General features: G+C 44.2%; 16 non-coding genes across 16 annotated transcripts; all 16 read right to left on the bottom strand.

Moving 5' to 3' along the window:
* Positions 1-790: 790 nt before the first annotated feature.
* On the bottom strand, positions 791-862 carry trnae-uuc. The gene has a single exon. It is a non-coding gene; the product is annotated as a tRNA-Glu (tRNA).
* Positions 863-1,770: 908 nt separating this feature from the next.
* trnae-cuc lies at positions 1,771-1,842 on the bottom strand. Its single transcript has one exon. It is a non-coding gene; the product is annotated as a tRNA-Glu (tRNA).
* Positions 1,843-2,240: 398 nt separating this feature from the next.
* On the bottom strand, positions 2,241-2,312 carry trnae-uuc. The gene has a single exon. It is a non-coding gene; the product is annotated as a tRNA-Glu (tRNA).
* Positions 2,313-3,220: 908 nt separating this feature from the next.
* trnae-cuc lies at positions 3,221-3,292 on the bottom strand. Its single transcript has one exon. It is a non-coding gene; the product is annotated as a tRNA-Glu (tRNA).
* A 1,430-nt stretch (positions 3,293-4,722) lies between these two features.
* trnae-cuc lies at positions 4,723-4,794 on the bottom strand. The gene has a single exon. It is a non-coding gene; the product is annotated as a tRNA-Glu (tRNA).
* Positions 4,795-5,194: 400 nt separating this feature from the next.
* On the bottom strand, positions 5,195-5,266 carry trnae-uuc. Its single transcript has one exon. It is a non-coding gene; the product is annotated as a tRNA-Glu (tRNA).
* Positions 5,267-6,174: 908 nt separating this feature from the next.
* trnae-cuc lies at positions 6,175-6,246 on the bottom strand. Its single transcript has one exon. It is a non-coding gene; the product is annotated as a tRNA-Glu (tRNA).
* Positions 6,247-6,643: 397 nt separating this feature from the next.
* On the bottom strand, positions 6,644-6,715 carry trnae-uuc. The gene has a single exon. It is a non-coding gene; the product is annotated as a tRNA-Glu (tRNA).
* A 1,374-nt stretch (positions 6,716-8,089) lies between these two features.
* On the bottom strand, positions 8,090-8,162 carry trnae-uuc. The gene has a single exon. It is a non-coding gene; the product is annotated as a tRNA-Glu (tRNA).
* A 1,837-nt stretch (positions 8,163-9,999) lies between these two features.
* On the bottom strand, positions 10,000-10,070 carry trnae-uuc. Its single transcript has one exon. It is a non-coding gene; the product is annotated as a tRNA-Glu (tRNA).
* Positions 10,071-10,975: 905 nt separating this feature from the next.
* trnae-cuc lies at positions 10,976-11,047 on the bottom strand. Its single transcript has one exon. It is a non-coding gene; the product is annotated as a tRNA-Glu (tRNA).
* Positions 11,048-11,446: 399 nt separating this feature from the next.
* Positions 11,447-11,520, bottom strand: trnae-uuc. The gene has a single exon. It is a non-coding gene; the product is annotated as a tRNA-Glu (tRNA).
* Positions 11,521-12,901: 1,381 nt separating this feature from the next.
* On the bottom strand, positions 12,902-12,974 carry trnae-uuc. The gene has a single exon. It is a non-coding gene; the product is annotated as a tRNA-Glu (tRNA).
* Positions 12,975-14,349: 1,375 nt separating this feature from the next.
* trnae-uuc lies at positions 14,350-14,421 on the bottom strand. Its single transcript has one exon. It is a non-coding gene; the product is annotated as a tRNA-Glu (tRNA).
* Positions 14,422-15,323: 902 nt separating this feature from the next.
* Positions 15,324-15,395, bottom strand: trnae-cuc. The gene has a single exon. It is a non-coding gene; the product is annotated as a tRNA-Glu (tRNA).
* A 1,838-nt stretch (positions 15,396-17,233) lies between these two features.
* On the bottom strand, positions 17,234-17,305 carry trnae-uuc. The gene has a single exon. It is a non-coding gene; the product is annotated as a tRNA-Glu (tRNA).
* Positions 17,306-17,444: the final 139 nt, after the last annotated feature.

The raw sequence follows: 17,444 nt of genomic DNA, 5'->3' as shown, positions 1-17,444 counted from the left end.
AACCCTGGAGGACTGCAGATGGACATGTCAGGTCTATGGTTTTTTAAGGAGAAGAAACTTTGCAGTTTAACTCTTAGCTGGAGATACAGTCCAGGTACAGGCTGTTTACTTTCCAACTTTAGTTAGACTTTCTTCAGGGGACTTGATATTTCACTGTTCTTTCATAGGGTTAAGGTTGTGAGCATTTGTGATTTCTTCAAGTGGTTGATGAATACCATCAATGCTTCAAAGATCTAACCACAAAATTCTGACCGGTAAATACCTACAGGACATTCCCTGACCGGGAATCGAACCCGGGCCGCGGCGGTGAGATCGCCGAATCCTGACCACTAGACCATCAGGGATGCGATGCTTGCCAAGTTCAGAAGGCGTTCCAGCAATGTCTTCCATTCTGCAGCCTTAACTGGAGCTTGGCATTGTGGTGGCTTAAGTTTTAAACATATCTATAAGAGTGGTGTCCAAAGTCAATCCTCAAGGCTTGTTGTACTAAATGTTTTATGTTGGGTAAAGAGGTCAATTAGTTATTCGAGGAGTGGGGTATTTTGTGTCTAAATCAAAATATGGCACTCCTTTACTTTGCTTGACAAACACAAGGTGACTTTTTACTTGAAAAATCACCATTTATCTACACAGAATTAAGAGGTTTTCACCTTGTGTACGTTGAGGAAAACTGCTTACGAGAATTAAGAGGTTTTCACCTTGTGTACGTTGAGGAAAACTGCTTACCACCAACAACTATGTTTAGACGAAAGTCAAGCTACAAGGACCTGGAGGCAAAGCTAACAGAGACTTCCCTGACCGGGAATCGAACCCGGGCCCCAGCGGTGAAAGCGCTGAATCCTGACCACTAGACCATCAGGGATGTGTTGGCTGCCAAAATCAGAAGGTGCTCCGACAATGTCTTTCATCACACAGCCATACCGCCAACATGACATTGTGCCTACTTAAAGCTATTGTTGGTAATTCTGTTCAGAAAGACTTTTTTTGCTATACAATAGTCCTTCCGTCCTGGAAGTAATAAATACATGATGTATTCAGGAAAAGGAAGTTAAAAAATCCATCTCTGTGGGAGCTGCAGGCCTGAAAAAACTCTGACCAATCCCTGCCATCTGCACCGAAGAGAAGGGATTTGTCAGAGATTTGGTCCTACCCTCACCTGCCACCAGACCACAGTGGATTTGTGAGATTTCTTTCACGTGATGCCCCTGAGGAGCGGAAGAGCAGGCCATACGGTCTTGCGCATGCACAGTTATTCAAAAAGGGACTTTGGCAAACGTCTGGAAAAATTGCCGAGCCTACCTTTAAATATGATTTTATGTCTACAGCAGTGGTGTCCAGAGTCATCAATCAAGGGCCGGTGTCCTGCATGTTTTGTCCTGGTTCAACACCGCTGAACCTAATGACTGCTTAATTAGTAGGATTCTGCAGGCCTTGAAGACAGACTGAGAAGGTAAATGATTCATTTAGATCAGATGTGTTGGAGCTGGTCTAATAGACCAACCCTGGAGGACTGCAGATGGACATGTCAGGTCTTTGGTTTTTTAAGGAGAAGAAACTTTGCAGTTTAACTCTTAGCTGGAGATACAGTCCAGGTACAGGCTGTTTACTTTCCAACTTTAGTTAGACTTTCTTCAGGGGACTTGATATTTCACTGTTCTTTCATAGGGTTAAGGTTGTGAGCATTTGTGATTTCTTCAACTGGTTGATGAATACCATCAATGCTTCAAAGATCTAACCACAAAATTCTGACCGGTAAATACCTACAGGACATTCCCTGACCGGGAATCGAACCCGGGCCGCGGCGGTGAGAGCGCCGAATCCTGACCACTAGACCATCAGGGATGCGATGCTTGCCAAGTTCAGAAGGCGTTCCAGCAATGTCTTCCATTCTGCAGCCTTAACTGGAGCTTGGCATTGTGGTGGCTTAAGTTTTAAACATATCTATAAGAGTGGTGTCCAAAGTCAATCCTCAAGGCTTGTTGTACTAAATGTTTTATGTTGGGTAAAGAGGTCAATTAGTTATTCGAGGAGTGGGGTATTTTGTGTCTAAATCAAAATATGGCACTCCTTTACTTTGCTTGACAAACACAAGGTGACTTTTTACTTGAAAAATCACCATTTATCTACACAGAATTAAGAGGTTTTCACCTTGTGTACGTTGAGGAAAACTGCTTACCACCAACAACTATGTTTAGACGAAAGTCAAGCTACAAGGACCTGGAGGCAAAGCTAACAGAGACTTCCCTGACCGGGAATCGAACCCGGGCCCCAGCGGTGAAAGCGCTGAATCCTGACCACTAGACCATCAGGGATGTGTTGTCTGCCAAAATCAGAAGGTGCTCCGACAATGTCTTTCATCACACAGCCATACCGCCAACATGACATTGTGCCTACTTAAAGCTATTGTTGGTAATTCTGTTCAGAAAGACTTTTTTTGCTATACAATAGTCCTTCCGTCCTGGAAGTAATAAATACATGATGTATTCAGGAAAAGGAAGTTAAAAAATCCATCTCTGTGGGAGCTGCAGGCCTGAAAAAACTCTGACCAATCCTTGCCATCTGCACCGAAGAGAAGGGATTTGTCAGAGATTTGGTCCTACCCTCACCTGCCACCAGACCACAGTGGATTTGTGAGATTTCTTTCACGTGATGCCCCTGAGGAGCGGAAGAGCAGGCCATACGGTCTTGCGCATGCACAGTTATTCAAAAAGGGACTTTGGCAAACGTCTGGAAAAATTGCCGAGCCTACCTTTAAATATGATTTTATGTCTACAGCAGTGGTGTCCAGAGTCATCAATCAAGGGCCGGTGTCCTGCATGTTTTGTCCTGGTTCAACACCGCTGAACCTAATGACTGCTTAATTAGTAGGATTCTGCAGGCCTTGAAGACAGACTGAGAAGGTAAATGATTCATTTAGATCAGATGTGTTGGAGCTGGTCTAATAGACCAACCCTGGAGGACTGCAGATGGACATGTCAGGTCTATGGTTTTTTTAAGGAGAAGAAACTTTGCAGTTTAACTCTTAGCTGGAGATACAGTCCAGGTACAGGCTGTTTACTTTCCAACTTTAGTTAGACTTTCTTCAGGGGACTTGATATTTCACTGTTCTTTCATATGGTTAAGGTTGTGAGCATTTGTGATTTCTTCAAGTGGTTGATGAATACCATCAATGCTTCAAAGATCTAACCACAAATTCTGACCGGTAAATACCTACAGGACATTCCCTGACCGGGAATCGAACCCGGGCCGCGGCGGTGAGAGCGCCGAATCCTGACCACTAGACCATCAGGGATGCGATGCTTGCCAAGTTCAGAAGGCGTTCCAGCAATGTCTTCCATTCTGCAGCCTTAACTGGAGCTTGGCATTGTGGTGGCTTAAGTTTTAAACATATCTATAAGAGTGGTTGTCCAAAGTCAATCCTCAAGGCTTGTTGTACTAAATGTTTTATGTTGGGTAAAGAGGTCAATTAGTTTATTCGAGGAGTGGGGTATTTTGTGTCTAAATCAAAATATGGCACTCCTTTACTTTGCTTGACAAACACAAGGTGACTTTTTACTTGAAAAATCACCATTTATCTACACAGAATTAAGAGGTTTTCACCTTGTGTACGTTGAGGAAAACTGCTTACGAGAATTAAGAGGTTTTCACCTTGTGTACGTTGAGGAAAACTGCTTACCACCAACAACTATGTTTAGACGAAAGTCAAGCTACAAGGACCTGGAGGCAAAGCTAACAGAGACTTCCCTGACCGGGAATCGAACCGGGCCCCAGCGGTGATGAAAGCGCTGAATCCTGACCACTAGACCATCAGGGATGTGTTGGCTGCCAAAATCAGAAGGTGCTCCGACAATGTCTTTCATCACACAGCCATACCGCCAACATGACATTGTGCCTACTTAAAGCTATTGTTGGTAATTCTGTTCAGAAAGACTTTTTTTGCTATACAATAGTCCTTCCGTCCTGGAAGTAATAAATACATGATGTATTCAGGAAAAGGAAGTTAAAAAATCCATCTCTGTGGGAGCTGCAGGCCTGAAAAAACTCTGACCAATCCCTGCCATCTGCACCGAAGAGAAGGGATTTGTCAGAGATTTGGTCCTACCCTCACCTGCCACCAGACCACAGTGGATTTGTGAGATTTCTTTCACGTGATGCCCCTGAGGAGCGGAAGAGCAGGCCATACGGTCTTGCGCATGCACAGTTATTCAAAAGGGACTTTGGCAAACGTCTGGAAAAATTGCCGAGCCTACCTTTAAATATGATTTTATGTCTACAGCAGTGGTGTCCAGAGTCATCAATCAAGGGCCGGTTGTCCTGCATGTTTTGTCCTGGTTCAACACCGCTGAACCTAATGACTGCTTAATTAGTAGGATTCTGCAGGCCTGAAGACAGACTGAGAAGGTAAATGATTCATTTAGATCAGATGTGTTGGAGCTGGTCTAATAGACCAACCCTGGAGGACTGCAGATGGACATGTCAGGTCTATGGTTTTTTTAAGGAGAAGAAACTTTGCAGTTTAACTCTTAGCTGGAGATACAGTCCAGGTACAGGCTGTTTACTTTCCAACTTTAGTTAGACTTTCTTCAGGGGACTTGATATTTCACTGTTCTTTCATAGGGTTAAGGTTGTGAGCATTTGTGATTTCTTCAACTGGTTGATGAATACCATCAATGCTTCAAAGATCTAACCACAAAATTCTGACCGGTAAATACCTACAGGACATTCCCTGACCGGGAATCGAACCCGGGCCGCGGCGGTGAGAGCGCCGAATCCTGACCACTAGACCATCAGGGATGCGATGCTTGCCAAGTTCAGAAGGCGTTCCAGCAATGTCTTCCATTCTGCAGCCTTAACTGGAGCTTGGCATTGTGGTGGCTTAAGTTTTTAAACATATCTATAAGAGTGGTGTCCAAAGTCAATCCCCAAGGCTTGTTGTACTAAATGTTTTATGTTGGGTAAAGAGGTCAATTAGTTTATTCGAGGAGTGGGGTATTTTGTGTCTAAGTCAAAATATGGCACTCCTTTACTTTGCTTGACAAACACAAGGTGACTTTTTACTTGAAAAATCACCATCTATCTACACAGAATTAAGAGGTTTTCACCTTGTGTATGTTGAGGAAAACTACTTACCACCAACAACTATGTTTAGACGAAAGTCAAGCTACAAGGACCTGGAGGCAAAGATAACAGAGACTTCCCTGACCGGGAATCGAACCCGGGCCACAGCGGTGAAAGCGCTGAATCCTGACCACTAGACCATCAGGGATGTGCTGGCTGCCAAAATCAGAAGGTGCTCCGACAATGTCTTTCATCACACAGCCATACCGCCAACATGACATTGTGCCTACTTAAAGCTATTGTTGGTAATTCTGTTCAGAAAGACTTTTTTTGCTATACAATAGTCCTTCCGTCCTGGAAGTAATAAATACATGATGTATTCAGGAAAAGGAAGTTAAAAATCCATCTCTGTGGGAGCTGCAGGCCTGAAAAAACTCTGACCAATCCCTGCCAATCTGCACCGAAGAGAAGGGATTTGTCAGAGATTTGGTCCTACCCTCACCTGCCACCAGACCACAGTGGATTTGTGAGATTTCTTTCACGTGATGCCCCTGAGGAGCGGAAGAGCAGGCCATACGGTCTTGCGCATGCACAGTTATTCAAAAAGGGACTTTGGCAAACGTCTGGAAAAATTGCCGAGCCTACCTTTAAATATGATTTTATGTCTACAGCAGTGGTGTCCAGAGTCATCAATCAAGGGCCGGTGTCCTGCATGTTTTGTCCTGGTTCAACACCGCTGAACCTAATGACTGCTTAATTAGTAGGATTCTGCAGGCCTTGAAGACAGACTGAGAAGGTAAATGATTCATTTAGATCAGATGTGTTGGAGCTGGTCTAATAGACCAACCCTGGAGGACTGCAGATGGACATGTCAGGTCTATGGTTTTTTAAGGAGAAGAAACTTTGCAGTTTAACTCTTAGCTGGAGATACAGTCCAGGTACAGGCTGTTTACTTTCCAACTTTAGTTAGACTTTCTTCAGGGGACTTGATATTTCACTGTTCTTTCATAGGGTTAAGGTTGTGAGCATTTGTGATTTCTTCAAGTGGTTGATGAATACCATCAATGCTTCAAAGATCTAACCACAAAATTCTGACCGGTAAATACCTACAGGACATTCCCTGACCGGGAATCGAACCCGGGCCGCGGCGGTGAGAGCGCCGAATCCTGACCACTAGACCATCAGGGATGCGATGCTGCCAAGTTCAGAAGCGTTCCAGCAATGTCTTCCATTCTGCAGCCTTAACTGGAGCTTGGCATTGTGGTGGCTTAAGTTTTAAACATATCTATAAGAGTGGTGTCCAAAGTCAATCCTCAAGGCTTGTTGTACTAAATGTTTTATGTTGGGTAAAGAGGTCAATTAGTTATTTGAGGAGTGGGGTATTTTGTGTCTAAGTCAAAATATGGCACTCCTTTACTTTGCTTGACAAACACAAGGTGACTTTTTACTTGAAAAATCACCATTTATCTACACAGAATTAAGAGGTTTTCACCTTGTGTATGTTGAGGAAAACTGCTTACCACCAACAACTATGTTTAGACGAAAGTCAAGCTACAAGGACCTGGAGGCAAAGCTAACAGAGGACTTCCCTGACCGGGAATCGAACCCTGGCCACAGCGGTGAAAGCGCTGAATCCTGACCACTAGACCATCAGGGATGTGCTGGCTGCCAAAATCAGAAGGTGCTCCGACAATGTCTTTCATCACACAGCCATACCACCAACATGACATTGTGCCTACTTAAAGCTATTGTTGGTAATTCTGTTCAGAAAGACTTTTTTTGCTATACAATAGTCCTTCCGTCCTGGAAGTAATAAATACATGATGTATTCAGGAAAAGGTAGTTTAAAAATCCATCTCTGTGGGAGCTGCAGGCCTGAAAAAACTCTGACCAATCCCTGCCATCTGCACCGAAGAGAAGGGATTTGTCAGAGATTTGGTCCTACCCTCACCTGCCACCAGACCACAGTGGATTTGTGAGATTTCTTTCACGTGATGCCCCTGAGGAGCGGAAGAGCAGGCCATACGGTCTTGCGCATGCACAGTTATTCAAAAAGGGACTTTGGCAAACGTCTGGAAAAATTGCCGAGCCTACCTTTAAATATGATTTTATGTCTACAGCAGTGGTGTCCAGAGTCATCAATCAAGGGCCGGTGTCCTGCATGTTTTGTCCTGGTTCAACACCGCTGAACCTAATGACTGCTTAATTAGTAGGATTCTGCAGGCCTTGAAGACAGACTGAGAAGGTAAATGATTCATTTAGATCAGATGTGTTGGAGCTGGTCTAATAGACCAACCCTGGAGGACTGCAGATGGACATGTCAGGTCTATGGTTTTTTAAGGAGAAGAAACTTTGCAGTTTAACTCTTAGCTGGAGATACAGTCCAGGTACAGGCTGTTTACTTTCCAACTTTAGTTAGACTTTCTTCAGGGGACTTGATATTTCACTGTTCTTTCATAGGGTTAAGGTTGTGAGCATTTGTGATTTCTTCAAGTGGTTGATGAATACCATCAATGCTTCAAAGATCTAACCACAAAATTCTGACCGGTAAATACCTACAGGACATTCCCTGACCAGGAATCGAACCCGGGCCGCGGCGGTGAGAGCGCCGAATCCTGACCACTAGACCATCAGGGATGCGATGCTTGCCAAGTTCAGAAGGCGTTCCAGCAATGTCTTCCATTCTGCAGCCTTAACTGGAGCTTGGCATTGTGGTGGCTTAAGTTTTAAACATATCTATAAGAGTGGTGTCCAAAGTCAATCCTCAAGGCTTGTTGTACTAAATGTTTTATGTTGGGTAAAGAGGTCAATTAGTTATTCGAGGAGTGGGGTATTTTGTGTCTAAGTCAAAATATGGCACTCCTTTACTTGACAAACACAAGGTGACTTTTTACTTGAAAAATCACCATTTATCTACACAGAATTAAGAGGTTTTCACCTTGTTGTACGTTGAGGAAAACTGCTTACCACCAACAACTATGTTTAGACGAAAGTCAAGCTACAAGGACCTGGAGGCAAAGCTAACAGAGACTTCCCTGACCGGGAATCGAAACCCGGGCCCCAGCGGTGAAAGCGCTGAATCCTGACCACTAGACAATCAGGGATGTGCTGGCTGCCAAAATCAGAAGGTGCTCCGACAATGTCTTTCATCACACAGCCATACCGCCAACATGACATTGTGCCTACTTAAAGCTATTGTTGGTAATTCTGTTCAGAAAGACTTTTTTTTGCTATACAATAGTCCTTCCGTCCTGGAAGTAATAAATACATGATGTATTCAGGAAAAGGAAGTTAAAAATCCATCTCTGTGGGAGCTGCAGGCCTGAAAAAACTCTGACCAATCCCTGCCATCTGCACCGAAGAGAAGGGATTTGTCAGAGATTTGGTCCTACCCCTCACCTGCCACCAGACCACAGTGGATTTGTGAGATTTCTTTCACGTGATTGCCCCTGAGGAGCGGAAAGAGCAGGGCCATACGGTCTTGCGCATGCACAGCTTATTCAAAAAGGGACTTTGGCAAACGTCTGGAAAAATTGCCGAGCCTACCTTTAAATATGATTTTATGTCTACAGCAGTGTGTCCAGAGTCATCAATCAAGGGCCGGGTGTCCTGCATGTTTTGTCCTGGTTCAACACCGCTGAACCTAATGACTGCTTAATTAGTAGGATTCTGCAGGCCTTGAAGACAAGACTGAGAAGTACATGATTAATTTAGATCAGATGTGTTGGAGCTGGTCTAATAGACCAACCCTGGAGGACTGCAGATGGACATGTCAGGTCTATGGTTTTTTTAAGGAGAAGAAACTTTGCAGTTTAAACTCTTAGCTGGAGATACAGTCCAGGTACAGGCTGTTTACTTTCCAACTTTAGTTAGACTTTTCTTCAGGGGAACTTGATATTTTCACTGTTCTTTCATAGGGTTAAGGTTGTGAGCAATTTGTGATTTCTTCAAGTGGTTGATTGAATACCATCAATGCTTCAAAGATCTAACCACAAAATTCTGACCGGTTAAATACCTACAGGACATTCCCTGACCGGGAATCGAACCCGGGCCGCGGCGGTGGAGAGCGCCGAATCCTGACCACTAGACCATCAGGGATGCGATGCTTTGCCAAGTTCAGAAGGTGCTGTTCCAGCATGTCTTCCATTCTGCAAGCCTTAACTGGGCGGCTTGGCATTGTGGTGGCTTAAGTTTTAAACATATCTATAAGAGTGGTGTCCAAGTCAATCCTCAAGGCTTGTTGTACTAAATGTTTTATGTTTTGGGAAAGAGGTCAATAGTATTTGAGGAGTGGGGTTATTTGTTGTCTAAGTCAAAATATGGCACTCCTTTTACTTTGCTTGACAAACACAAGGTGACTTTTTACTTGCACAATCACCATTTATCTACACAAATTAAGAGTTTTCACCTTGTGTACGTTGAGGAAAACTGCTTACCACCACACATGTTTAGACTAAAGTCAAGCTACAAGGACCTGGAGGCAAAGCTAACAGACTTCCCTGACCGGGAATCGAACCCGGGCCACAGCGGTGAAAAGCGCTGAATCCTGACCACTAGACCATCAGGGATGCAATGCTGCCAAGTTCAGAAGGCGTTCCACAATGTCTTCCATTCTGCAGCCTTAACTGACTTGGCATTGTGGTGGCTTAAGTTTAAAACATATCTATAGGAGTGGTGTCAAAGTCATCCTCAAGCTTGTGTACTAAATGTTTTATGTTGGGTAAGAGGTCAATTAGTATTCGAGGAGTGGGTATTTGTGTCTAAGTCAAAATATGGCACTCCTTTACGCTTACAACCCAAGGTGACTTTTTACTTGAAAAATCACATTATCTACACAGAATTAAGAGTTTTCACCTTGTGTACGTTAGGAAACTCTTGCCACCAACAACTATTTTTAGACACAAGTCAAGCACAATGACCTGGAGGCAAGCTAACAGAGACTTCCCTGACCGGGAATCGAACCCGGCCACAGCGGTGAAAGCGCTGAATCCTGACCACTAGACCATCAGGGATGTGCTGGCTGCCAAAATCAGAAGGTGCTCCGACAATGTCTTTCATCACACAGCCATACCGCCAACATGACATTGTGCCTACTTAAAGCTATTGTTGGTAATTCTGTTCAGAAAGACTTTTTTTGCTATACAATAGTCCTTCCGTCCTGGAAGTAATAAATACATGATGTATTCAGGAAAAGGAAGTTAAAAATCCATCTCTGTGGGAGCTGCAGGCCTGAAAAACTCTGACCAATCCCTGCCATCTGCACCAAGAGAAGGGATTTGTCAGAGATTTGGTCCTACCCTCACCTGCCACCAGACCACAGTGGATTTGTGAGATTTCTTTCACGTGATGCCCCTGAGGAGCGGAAGAGCAGGCCATACGGTCTTGCGCATGCACAGTTATTCAAAAAGGGACTTTGGCAAACGTCTGGAAAAATTGCCGAGCCTACCTTTAAATATGATTTTATGTCTACAGCAGTGGTGTCCAGAGTCATCAATCAAGGGCCGGTGTCCTGCATGTTTTGTCCTGGTTCAACACCGCTGAACCTAATGACTGCTTAATTAGTAGGATTCTGCAGGCCTTGAAGACAGACTGAGAAGGTAAATGATTCATTTAGATCAGATGTGTTGGAGCTGGTCTAATAGACCAACCCTGGAGGACTGCAGATGGACATGTCAGGTCTATGGTTTTTTAAGGAGAAGAAACTTTGCAGTTTAACTCTTAGCTGGAGATACAGTCCAGGTACAGGCTGTTTACTTTCCAACTTTAGTTAGACTTTCTTCAGGGGACTTGATATTTCACTGTTCTTTCATAGGGTTAAGGTTGTGAGCATTTGTGATTTCTTCAAGTGGTTGATGAATACCATCAATGCTTCAAAGATCTAACCACAAAATTCTGACCGGTAAATACCTACAGGACATTCCCTGACCGGGAATCGAACCCGGGCCGCGGCGGTGAGAGCGCCGAATCCTGACCACTAGACCATCAGGGATGCGATGCTTGCCAAGTTCAGAAGGCGTTCCAGCAATGTCTTCCATTCTGCAGCCTTAACTGGAGCTTGGCATTGTGGTGGCTTAAGTTTTAAACATATCTATAGGAGTGGTGTCCAAAGTCAATCCTCAAGGCTTGTTGTACTAAATGTTTTATGTTGGGTAAAGAGGTCAATTAGTTATTCGAGGAGTGGGGTATTTTGTGTCTAAGTCAAAATATGGCACTCCTTTACTTTGCTTGACAAACACAAGGTGACTTTTTACTTGAAAAATCACCATTTATCTACACAGAATTAAGAGGTTTTCACCTTGTGTACGTTGAGGAAAACTACTTGCCCACCAACAACTGTGTTTAGACGAAAGTCAAGCTACAAGGACCTGGAGGCAAAGCTAAAGAGGACTTCCCTGACCGGGAATCGAACCCGGGGCCACAGCGGGTGAAAGCGCTGAATCCTGACCACTAGACCATCAGGGATGTGCTGGCTGCCTAAATCAGAAGGTGCTCTGACAATGTCTTTCATCACACAGCCATACCGCCAACATGACATTGTGCCTACTTAAAGCTATTGTTGGTAATTCCTGTTCAGAAAGACTTTTTTTGCTATACAATAGTCCTTCCGTCCTGGAAGTAATAAATACATGATGTATTCAGGAAAAGGAAGTTAAAAAATCCATCTCTGTGGGAGCTGCAGGCCTGAAAAAACTCTGACCAATCCCTGCCATTCTGCACCGAAGAGAAGGGATTTGTCAGAGATTTGGTCCTACCCTCACCTGCCACCAGACCACAGTGGATTTGTGAGATTTCTTTCACGTGATGCCCCTGAGGAGCGGAAGAGCAGGCCATACGGTCTTGCGCATGCACAGTTATTCAAAAAGGGACTTTGGCAAACGTCTGGAAAAATTGCCGAGCCTACCTTTAAATATGATTTTATGTCTACCGCAGTGGTTGTCCAGAGTCATCAATCAAGGGCCGGTGTCCTGCATGTTTTGTCCTGGTTTCAACACCGCTGAACCTAATGACTGCTTAATTAGTAGGATTCTGCAGGCCTGAAGACAGACTGAGAAGGTAAATGATTCATTTAGATCAGATGTGTTGGAGCTGGTCTAATAGACCAACCCTGGAGGACTGCAGATGGACATGTCAGGTCTATGGTTTTTTAAGGAGAAGAAACTTTGCAGTTTAACTTCTTAGCTGGAGATACAGTCCAGGTACAGGCTGTTTACTATTCCAACTTTAGTTAGACTTTCTTCAGGGGACTTGATATTTCACTGTTCTTTCATAGGGTTAAGGTTGTGAGCATTTGTGATTTCTTCAAGTGGTTGATGAATACCATCAATGCTTCAAGATCTAACCACAAATTCTGACCGGTAAATACATACAGGACATTCCCTGACAGGGAATCGAACCCGGGCCGCGGCGGTGAGAGCGCCGAATCCTGACCACTAGACCATCAGGGATGCGATGCTTGCCAAGTTCAGAAGGCGTTCCAGCAATGTCTTCCATTCTGCAGCCTTAACTGGAGCTTGGCATTGTGGTGGCTTAAGTTTTAAACATATCTATAGGAGTGGTGTCCAAAGTCAATCCTCAAGGCTTGTTGTACTAAATGTTTTATGTTGGGTAAAGAGGTCAATTAGTTATTCGAGGAGTGGGGTATTTTGTGTCTAAGTCAAAATATGGCACTCCTTTACTTTGCTTGACAAACACAAGGTGACTTTTTACTTGAAAAATCACCATTTATCTACACAGAATTAAGAGGTTTTCACCTTGTGTACGTTGAGGAAAACTGCTTGCCACCAACAACTATGTTTAGACGAAAGTCAAGCTACAAGGACCTGGAGGCAAAGCTAACAGAGACTTCCCTGACCGGGAATCGAACCCGGGCCACAGCGGTGAAAGCGCTGAATCCTGACCCACTAGACCATCAGGGATGTGCTGGCTGCCAATAATCAGAAGGTGCTCCGACAATGTCTTTCATCACACAGCCATACCGCCAACATGACATTGTGCCTACTTAAAGCTATTGTTGGTAATTCTGTTCAGAAAGACTTTTTTTGCTATACAATAGTCCTTCCGTCCTGGAAGTAATAAATACATGATGTATTCAGAGAAAAGGAAGTTAAAAAATCCATCTCTGTGGGAGCTGCAGGCCTGAAAAAACTCTGACCAATCCCTGCCATCTGCACCGAAGAGAAGGGATTTGTCAGAGATTTGGTCCTACCCTCACCTGCCACCAGACCACAGTGGATTTGTGAGATTTCTTTCACGTGATGCCCCTGAGGAGCGGAAGAGCAGGCCATACGGTCTTGCGCATGCACAGTTATTCAAAAAGGGACTTTGGCAAACGTCTGGAAAAATTGCCGAGCCTACCTTTAAATATGATTTTATGTCTACAGCAGTGGTGTCCAGAGTCATCAATCAAGGGCCGGTGTCCTGCATGTTTTGTCCTGGTTCAACACCGCTGAACCTAATGACTGCTTAATTAGTAGGATTCTGCAGGCCTTGAAGACAGACTGAGAAGGTAAATGATTCATTTAGATCAGATGTGTTGGAGCTGGTCTAATAGACCAACCCTGGAGGACTGCAGATGGACATGTCAGGTCTATGGTTTTTTTAGGAGAAGAACTTTGCAGTTTAACTCTTAGCTGGAGATACAGTCCAGGTACAGGCTGTTTACTTTCCAACTTTAGTTAGACTTTCTTCAGGGGACTTGATATTTCACTGTTCTTTCATAGGGTTAAGTTGTGAAGGTTTGTTTCTTCAAGTGGTTGATGAATACCATCAATGCTTCAAAGATCTAACCACAAAATTCTGACCGGTAAATACCTACAGGACATTCCTGACCGGGAATCGAACCCGGGCCGCGGCGGTGAGAGCGCCGAATCCTGACCACTAGACCATCAGGGATGCGATGCTTGCCAAGTTCAGAAGGCGTTCCAGCAATGTCTTCCATTCTGCAGCCTTAACTGGAGCTTGGCATTGTGGTGGCTTAAGTTTTAAACATATCTATAGAGTGGTGTCCAAAGTCAATCCTCAAGGCTTGTTGTACTAAATGTTTTATGTTGGGTAAAGAGGTCAATTAGTTATTCGAGGAGTGGGGTATTTTGTGTCTAAGTCAAAATATGGCACTCCTTTACTTTGCTTGACAAACACAGGTGACTTTTTACTTGAAAAATCACCATTTATCTACACAGAATTAAGAGGTTTTCACCTTGTGTACGTTGAGGAAAACTGCTTGCCACCAACAACTATGTTTAGACGACAAAAGTCAAGCTACAAGGACCTGGAGGCAAAGCTAACAGAGACTTCCCTGACCGGGAATCGAACCCGGGCCACAGCGGTGAAAGCGCTGAATCCTGACCACTAGACCATCAGGGATGTGCTGGCTGCCAAAATCAGAAGGTGCTCCGACAATGTCTTTCATCACACAGCCATACCGCCAACATGACATTGTGCCTACTTAAAGCTATTGTTGGTAATTCTGTTCAGAAAGACTTTTTTTGCTATACAATAGTCCTTCCGTCCTGGAAGTAATAAATACATGATGTATTCAGGAAAGGAAGTTAAAAAATCCATCTCTGTGGGAGCTGCAGGCCTGAAAAACTCTGACCAATCCCTGCCATCTGCACCGAAGAGAAGGGATTTGTCAGAGATTTGGTCCTACCCTCACCTGCCACCAGACCACAGTGGATTTGTGAGATTTCTTTCACGTGATGCCCCTGAGGAGCGGAAGAGCAGGCCATACGGTCTTGCGCATGCACAGTTATTCAAAAAGGGACTTTGGCAAACGTCTGGAAAAATTGCCGAGCCTACCTTTAAATATGATTTTATGTCTACAGCAGTGGTGTCCAGAGTCATCAATCAAGGGCCGGTGTCCTGCATGTTTTTGTCCTGGTTCAACACCGCTGAACCTAATGACTGCTTAATTAGTAGGATTCTGCAGGCCTTGAAGACAGACTGAGAAGGTAAATGATTCATTTAGATCAGATGTGTTGGAGCTGGTCTAATAGACCAACCCTGGAGGACTGCAGATGGACATGTCAGGTCTATGGTTTTTTAAGGAGAAGAAACTTTGCATTTAGTTTACTCTTAGCTGGAGATACAGTCCAGGTACAGGCTGTTTACTTTCCAACTTTAGTTAGACTTTCTTCAGGGGACTTGATATTTCACTGTTCTTTCATAGGGTTAAGGTTTGTGAGTTGCTTCAAGTGGTTGATGAATACCATCAATGCTTCAAAGATCTAACCACAAAATTCTGACCGGTAAATACCTACAGGACATTCCCTGACCGGGAATCGAACCCGGGCCGCGGCGGTGAGAGCGCCGAATCCTGACCACTAGACCATCAGGGATGCGATGCTTGCCAAGTTCAGAAGGCGTTCCAGCAATGTCTTCCATTCTGCAGCCTTAACTGGAGCTTGGCATTGTGGTGGCTTAAGTTTTAAACATATCTATAGGAGTGGTGTCCAAAGTCAATCCTCAAGGCTTGTTGTACTAAATGTTTTATGTTGGGTAAAGAGGTCAATTAGTTATTCGAGGAGTGGGGTATTTTGTGTCTAAGTCAAAATATGGCACTCCTTTACTTTGCTTGACAAACACAAGGTGACTTTTTACTTGAAAAATCACCATTTATACACACTACACAGAATTAAGAGTTTTTCACCTTGTGTACGTTGAGGAAAACTGCTTGCCACCAACAACTATGTTTAGACAAAGTCAAGCTACAAGGACCTGGAGGCAAAGCTAACAGAGACTTCCCTGACCGGAATCGAACCCGGGCCACAGCGGTGAAAGCGCTGAATCCTGACCCTAGACCATCAGGGATGTGCTGGCTGCCAAAATCAGAAGGTGCTCCGACAATGTCTTTCATCACACAGCCATACCGCCAACATGACATTGTGCCTACTTAAAGCTATTGTTGGTAATTCTGTTCAGAAAGACTTTTTTTGCTATACAATAGTCCTTCCGTCCTGGAAGTAATAAATACATGATGTATTCAGGAAAAGGAAGTTAAAAATCCATCTCTGTGGGAGCTGCAGGCCTGAAAAAACTCTGACCAATCCCTGCCATCTGCACCGAAGAGAAGGGATTTGTCAGAGATTTGGTCCTACCCTCACCTGCCACCAGACCACAGTGGATTTGTGAGATTTCTTTCACGTGATGCCCCTGAGGAGCGGAAGAGCAGGCCATACGGTCTTGCGCATGCACAGTTATTCAAAAAGGGACTTTGGCAAACGTCTGGAAAATTGCCGAGCCTACCTTTAAATATGATTTTATGTCTACAGCAGTGGTGTCCAGAGTCATCAATCAAGGGCCGGTGTCCTGCATGTTTTGTCCTGGTTCAACACCGCTGAACCTAATGACTGCTTAATTAGTAGGATTCTGCAGGCCTTGAAGACAGACTGAGAAGGTAAATGATTCATTTAGATCAGATGTGTTGGAGCTGGTCTAATAGACCAACCCTGGAGGACTGCAGATGGACATGTCAGGTCTATGGTTTTTTAAGGAGAAGAACTTTGCAGTTTAACTCTTAGCTGGAGATACAGTCCAGGTACAGGCTGTTTACTTTCCAACTTTAGTTAGACTTTCTTCAGGGGACTTGATATTTCACTGTTCTTTCATAGGGTTAAGGTTGTGAGCATTTGTGATTTCTTCAAGTGGTTGATGAATACCATCAATGCTTCAAATCTAACCACAAATTCTGACCGGTAATACCTACAGGACATTCCCTGACGGGAATCGAACCCGGGCCGCGGCGGTGAGAGCGCCGAATCCTGACCACTAGACCATCAGGGATGCGATGCTTGCCAAGTTCAGAAGGCGTTCCAGCAATGTCTTCCATTCTGCAGCCTTAACTGGAGCTTGGCATTGTGGTGGCTTAAGTTTTAAACATATCTATAGGAGTGGTGTCCAAAGTCAATCCTCAAGGCTTGTTGTACTAAATGTTTTTGTTGGGTAAAGAGGTCAATTAGTTATTCGAGGAGTGGGGTATTTTGTGTCTAAGTCAAAATATGGCACTCCTTTACTTTGCTTGACAAACACAAGGTGACTTTTTACTTGAAAAATCACCATTTATCTACACAGAATTAAGAGTTTCACCTTGTGTGTACGTTGAGGAAAACTGCTGCCACCAACAACTATGTTTAGACGAAAGTCAAGCTACAAGACCTGGAGGCAAAGCTAACAAGACTTCCCTGACCGGAATCGAACCCGGGGCCACAGCGGTGAAAGCGCTGAATCCTGACCACTAGACCATCAGGGATTGCTGGCTGCCAAAATCAGAAGGTGCTCCGACAATGTCTTTCATCACACAGCCATACCGCCCACATGACATTGTGCCTACTTAAAGCTATTGTTGTAATTCTGTTCAAAGACTTTTTTTTATTGCTATACAATAGTCC

This window comes from Fundulus heteroclitus, unplaced genomic scaffold, assembly GCF_011125445.2.
Source record: "Fundulus heteroclitus isolate FHET01 unplaced genomic scaffold, MU-UCD_Fhet_4.1 scaffold_347, whole genome shotgun sequence".
Classification (NCBI taxonomy): domain Eukaryota; kingdom Metazoa; phylum Chordata; class Actinopteri; order Cyprinodontiformes; family Fundulidae; genus Fundulus; species Fundulus heteroclitus.
Note: the sequence above shows the minus strand (reverse complement) of the source record. Positions and strands in the feature narration are given on the sequence as shown.